Source organism: Halichoerus grypus, chromosome 7 (genome assembly GCF_964656455.1).
Source record: "Halichoerus grypus chromosome 7, mHalGry1.hap1.1, whole genome shotgun sequence".
Taxonomy (NCBI): domain Eukaryota; kingdom Metazoa; phylum Chordata; class Mammalia; order Carnivora; family Phocidae; genus Halichoerus; species Halichoerus grypus.
In genome coordinates this window covers 103,506,381-103,512,786 of record NC_135718.1, presented here as the reverse complement: position 1 = coordinate 103,512,786, position 6,406 = coordinate 103,506,381, and the positions used below count along the sequence as shown (strand labels likewise).

General features: G+C 40.5%; 1 long non-coding RNA gene across 1 annotated transcript; it reads left to right on the top strand.

The window, feature by feature from the left end:
• The first annotated feature begins 395 nt into the window (after positions 1-395).
• On the top strand, positions 396-5,332 carry LOC144382589 (uncharacterized). Its single transcript, XR_013449829.1, has 2 exons — positions 396-1,968; positions 5,143-5,332. It is a non-coding gene; the product is annotated as an uncharacterized LOC144382589 (long non-coding RNA).
• Positions 5,333-6,406: the final 1,074 nt, after the last annotated feature.

The window sequence follows — 6,406 nt, the reverse complement described above, 5'->3', positions numbered from 1 at the left end:
CTTCTTTCAATTTAATGGGATGAAGGAAGGGAAGTAGGACATCTTTGTGGTTTGAGACCCTGTGACATTAGTTTCATTAGTTGACCTTTTCATGTGTATTTTATAGGATGTCTTGGGCTTGAAAATAATTTGCAGAGGAATATACTATAGCCCTTTTGTTTAAAATACTGTATTTGTATTGACTTAGATTAGTGACATGATCTGGGATTAGCTGTATATTTTGCGGAAATTTTCTAGGGCTGAATGAAATCCCTGTCAGAAAAATATTTGCTGTTAAGCACCATGGTCTCTTAGAAGTGTTGATAGATGATAAAAGGAAGTGACTCGGTATCTTCCCCCCCCCCCCCCGCCCCAATACAAATTGAAAGAAAGCCTAAAAATCTAATGGATTTTAAGACTGAAGTCAGTACTGTGGTTATACCAATCCTTTAGAAAATAGGTATATTTAGTAGTAGTGCTAATTTTGTAAGTGACAATTGGGATTTTGGTCATTACTGAATAATCGTAAACTAGTGGGTTGCCAGTCAATTACTCCCTAAATTCCTAAAGAGACCGCTTTGGCTTCTGGCAACATAAAAGCCTTAGATACTCCAAATCTGCACATTTAGTACTTGAAGTGTGGGGGTGACATGACACATTCGGGTTGCAACTTATCTTCGGACTTAACCTACTTCAGAGTTTTAAGACCAAAGATACTGCAAATCTGGATACAATGTGACGAAATAAACACTGGGGTCTGATCATGAGCTTTTGATGGCTTTCAGAGTATGAGAAAACTTACCCCCAGCCACATTGACATCCACACTTGTACAGGAAAGTAAAGTACGAATTTATTGCAGATGGGATTAGCTCGTCTCTGAGAAATTGTGACTAGGTGCCCAAAGGTCAATAATGAAATTAGGCAGCAATCATGATGGTCTATGGCTTGGAAGATGGCCATTAAGGTGAGTTCATGGCTGGTTGAAAACTTCATGAAGTGAAGACTAATGGTAATAAATTAGAAGGGACATCTCTAGTATATTAGAAACACCAATCGTGTCTTATTTAAAAAAAAACCTGAATGAGGGAAGCAGTTTTTGAATGTCTACTATATGCTAAATGTTTTTAGTTCTTAGGACAGCAAGTGAGGAATTTCCTCCATTTTACAGATGCACAACCTCAGGATAAAGTTGCCAGAGGCCACACAGATAGCAGTGTCAGAATATACTACAGTGTATTATTGTAATGGGCAGAATTAGTACACTGAAGGACCAATCTCTTAGGGGGCTCGAAGGGAGGGCCAAAACCACTAGACGAAACACTACAGGCAGAAATATTAAAGGTCTTGTCATCTGGTCTGAAAAGTCCCAGTGTATACCTAGAATCAGTAAAGTCTGCTTGACATTAGATTGGGGAAGACTTGGGAGGCTTTATGGGACAAAGGGTTATCCAAAAGGGCTGGGCTGATTTTAAAAAATGAAAACCCTAATGTGACTTTAGCCTCTGGCACTGGGTGGGAGCTTGGACTCAAGTTACGAGGTACCCTGCAATCCTTGGAACACGTAATCCTTTTAACTTGTTGCCTACCACTTAAACACAGGGAGGTGAGGGATGGGTGTGTAGGGTACTGTTGAGTCATTGGTAACTCCAGTTTGAATAACTTGATTCCCACATTTATACTTCCAATATTTGATTTGGCCCCCTGGAAAATTGATACCCATTACTAAGAGCCCATGTAAATTATTTTCATTGAACAAAATGGAAATAGCCCGTTAGTTGACCCTATCCTACCAGAAGGCCAACAAATGGCTTTGGAGGCCACTGTAAGGACTCTGGCTTTTCTGTGAGATGGGAAACCACTGAAGGGTTTTGAGCAGAGGAGTGACCCGACCCTTCCTGACAGACTGCTGAGGGGTAAGGATGCAAGCAAGATTGTTAAGAAGCTTTTGCTGTGGAAGATGGTCACCTGAACCAGGGTGGTGGCTGGAGGTAAGAAAAAGTATCAGATGCTGGATATATTTTGAAGGTAGAGCTGACAAGACCTTTGAGACAAGTTTCTCCAGACTCCTGTTCTTGTTCTGACCATAAAACTGAGGACTACCATGTGTTCACAAGATGACTCTGGAATGTCTGGGAAAAAAAATGTTATGTAATAATAAAGCTACTTTTATGTGGCACTTAACAATCAGGGACATATGTCAGGAAATCTACAAAGCACTTTTTATTTTTTAAAGATTTTCTTTGTCAGAGCGCATGCAAGAGCACAAGCAGGGGGCTTGGCAGGCAGAGGGAAAAGCAGACTCCCCACTGAGCAAGGAGCCTGATGTGGGGCTTGATCCCAGGACCCTGGGATCATGACCCAAGCCGAAGGTAGACACTCAACTGAATGAGCCACCCAGGTGCCCCTATATATAATGCTCTCAATTCCCCCTCCAAATTTGCCTAGCTATTTTTATCATTTCTTATACCCCACTCACACACTTATTTCCCTCTTATTTCTATAAATATATATGTTTTGTTGTTAGGTTCTGATAGTTCCAATACATTAAATATTTGCAAATCTGATTCTGTTTGCTGATAATGTCTGATTAGTAGCTTGTTTCCTTGGGTGTTTTGTGATTAAAAAAAAAATGAGATTACGTGCCTTGGAACTTTATCTTCAGCAATTCTTTGAGAACCGGGTTTGTTTTATTTTGCATTTGCTTTTATCAACCTAGGAACACTATGAATCTCAGCTTGTAAAGTGTTCAAACCTCCGTTAAGTGTCAGCTTGTGGTTGTTAATGCTCAGAGCAGATCCCCAGAGCCAATGCAAACACAGACAAGTTTCTTTATCATCACCCTCTACCAAGGGGGTCTCCTTTCAGGAGCTTGTTTTACATGGGGATCTCTTATCTAACTTCTCCACGTATGCAGAAGGCAGTAGGCTTTGTTTGCCTGTTTCCCCTTATAATCCATCAAAAACCGAAGTCCTAGGTCACACCAGATCAGCAGTACCCCAGGATATCAACAGCTTGCACCTAATTACATCAGTGTCGGGGGCATTTCTAGTCTCTAAGGAGCTCCCTTACTTTCTTACTAGTTCATTTATGCATTTAAAGAGAGTCAAAGAGGGGCACCTGGGTGGCTCAGTGGGTTAAGCGTCCAACTCTTGATTTCAGCTCAGGTCATGATCTCAGGGTCATTAGATTGAGCCCCATGTCGGGCTCCGCACTCAGTGCAGAGTCTGCTTGAGATTCTCTCTCTCCCTCTGCCCCGCCCCCCACTCACACTCTCCCTCTCTCTTTAAATAAAATCTTAAAAAAAAAAATACAAAGATTCAAAGAAATTTTATTTAGGAATTTTAGGTGTTCTGTACAAGAAAGATTTTCTAGGATAGTTACTCTATCATATTGCTAAAATGAAGTCCTAAGCTAACACTGTTTAAATATTCAGTGATATTATATGAACAGTAGTTGTGTGTGCCAAAACAGATTCATTTACTTAACTCCCACTGCCCGAAATAGTGAGTATTCTAAAAACTGCCCGAAAAAATCTAGTTTTCTGAATTTTTATATACCTCTTTATATATAAAATTGATATATATTCTTCATATTTTTGTTCCTTCTTTTATATAAAAGTGCCATTTTCTGAATCAGAAAACTTTTTGAGAAGCATAAAGATTACAAATTTTTATATATTGTTCATCATTTTGGAACTTTAGTTATTGAATCTTGACCTTGAGTGCATGTCATTTAAATATTTTGTTTAACAAAAGAGCAAGTACACGTGCACTTCTGCCACATAACAATGTATGATTTTTTTCTAGAAAAATCAGGTGCAGTGCTTTTTTAAAGACATCTGAGGGGCGCCTGGGTGGCTCAGTCATTAAGCGTCTGCCTTCGGCTCGCGTCCTGATCCCGGGGTCCTGGGATCGAGCCCCGCATCGGGCTCCCTGCTCCTCGGGGAGCCTGCTTCTCCCTCGCCCACTCCCCCTGCTTGTGTTCCCTCTCTCGCTGTGTCTCTCTGTCAAATAAATAAATAAAATTAAAAAAAAAAAAAGACATCTGAATCTTTGTTTTTATTTTATTTTTTTTAAAGATTTTATTTATTTGACAGGGAGAGAGCGAGAAAGCATGAGCAGGGGGGAGGACCAAGGGGAGAGGGAGAAGCAGGCTCCCCACTGATCAGGGAGCCCGATGCAGGACTCCATCCCAGGACCCCAGGATCATGACCTGAGCTGAAGGCAGGTGCTTAACCGACTGAGCCACCCAGGCACCCTTTATTTTTATTTTTTAAAGTAATCTCTACACCCAACGTGGGGCTCGAACTTAAAACCCTGAGATCAAGAGTCACACGTTCCACCGACTGAGCCAGCCAGGCACCCCTGCAAGCTGAACTATGTGCTTTCTCCATACAACATCATTTTTACTTGAAAACAAGGCTGACAAATTGAGATTATTCGTATTTGGGTATTTGGCAGATATTTTCTAAAAAACGAATCAAGTTTGGGGGCACCTGGGTGGTATTGTTGGTTAAGTGTCTGACTTCTGGCTCAGGTCAGGATCTTGGGGTAGTGAGACAGAGCTCCATTGTCAGGCTCCGCGCTCAGCATGGAGTCTGCCTGGGAGTCTCTTTCCCTCTGCCCCTCCCGCTCATGCTCTCTCTCTAAAATAAATAAATCTTAAAAAAAAAAAAAAAGAAACCAAAACAAAATATGAGTAAGTTTGGAAAAAAACTGACGGTCTTCGTTGGCAATGGTGAAATTCAAGCTTTCTAATGAAAAACAGAATTTGGAAAGCTTGTATCTATCACTGTGTCCTTGCAGCCTCTTCATACTTAAAGACTTGTGACAAAGGTCATGGTGATATCAGTGTGATTTTTTAGATATTATGGGCCGAAATGTGTCAACATTTGGAAGATTTGTATAACTCAGTGTACCAATATTTTCCAAATGATCAGTGTGTAGTGTTTCAAAAGCATGCATAAAAGTTGCATTCAAAATACAAGGTCAACCAATGGACTTTAGAAAAGTTTATCAATCTGACTTCAGACTCCACATTGCAACTAATTTTTAAGGAACTTGTCAAGGTTTTGTATAGTATCAAAGAAGAATACCTATAATTATCAGGAAGGCTATTAAAATACTCCTCTCTTTTTCAACTTCACACTTATGTGAGGCTAGGTTTTCTTCACATATTTCAACCAAAACAACATATGACAACAGATTGAATGCAGAAGCAGATAATGAGAATCCAGTGTCTTCTATTAAGCCAGGCATCAAAAAGATTTGCAGAAATGTAAAACGTCATTCTTTAATTTTTGTTTTGAAAAATAATTACTTTTAAAATAAAAACATGCTATTTGTGTCAACATGTCAGGAGTTCATTATTTTAAAATGAATTAATACATATTTAAGAAATCTAATTCCTACTATAGTAAAAGAGTATTTATAGACGCTCTTTGGGGTCCTCAATAATTTTTATTTTATTTTATTTTTTTTTATTTATATATTGAGAGAGAGAGAATGATAGAGAGAGAGCATGAGAGGGTGGAGGGTCAGAGGGAGAAGCAGACTCCCTGCTGAGCAGGGAGCCCGATGCGGGACTCGATCCCGGGACTCCAGGATCATGACCTGAGCCGAAGGCAGTTGCTTAACCAACTGAGCCACCCAGGTGCCCGGGGTCCTCAATAATTTTTAAAGAGTTAAGTGGTCCTGAGACCAAAATTTGAGAACTGCAAGAAACAGGAGCCTAGAGGGCGCCTGGGTGGCTCAGTCGTTAAGCGTCTGCCTTTGGCTCAGGTCATGATCCCAGGGTCCAGGGATCGAGCCCCGCATCGGGCTCCCTGCTCAGCGGGAAGCCTGCTTCTCCCTCTCCCACTTCCCCTGCTTGTGTTCCCTCTCTCTCTGTGTCTCTGTCAAATAAATAAATAAAATCTTAAAAAAAAAAAAAAAGAAACAGGAGCCTAGAGAGGTTGAACGGCTGGGCAAGGTTGCATAACTAGAGAATGGTAAAGAGGGAATTAAATTCAGGTTTGTCTAAACCACACAAGCTCTTTCTACCAAGTACACGGTCTTAAATAGAGAAGACGACTCAGATGTACACTGTTGCAGGACTTACATGTGCAACTGTTACACAGCTGTCTCATCTTACTATGCACCTGGTTATTTCTCATGGTACAACGTAACTCCCTTTCCTCAAAATAAGAAAAAAGGTGTCCTTAAGGCAGTATTTTTAGGGTTGGTTATGCTTAAAAAACCAGTAGCAAGGAATGTGATGTTACAGAGTTCTGGTTCTTCAGAGAAGGGAATCCTGGAGCAGCTGTATAGATGCATTGTTTTATTCAAGCAAAGCCCAAGAGCATAAAGCAATCCCATCAGACTCTCATCTGACAAATCTCTTTCCAACAAGGAGAAATTGTTCATAAGACAGAGCTCTCTTGAAGCT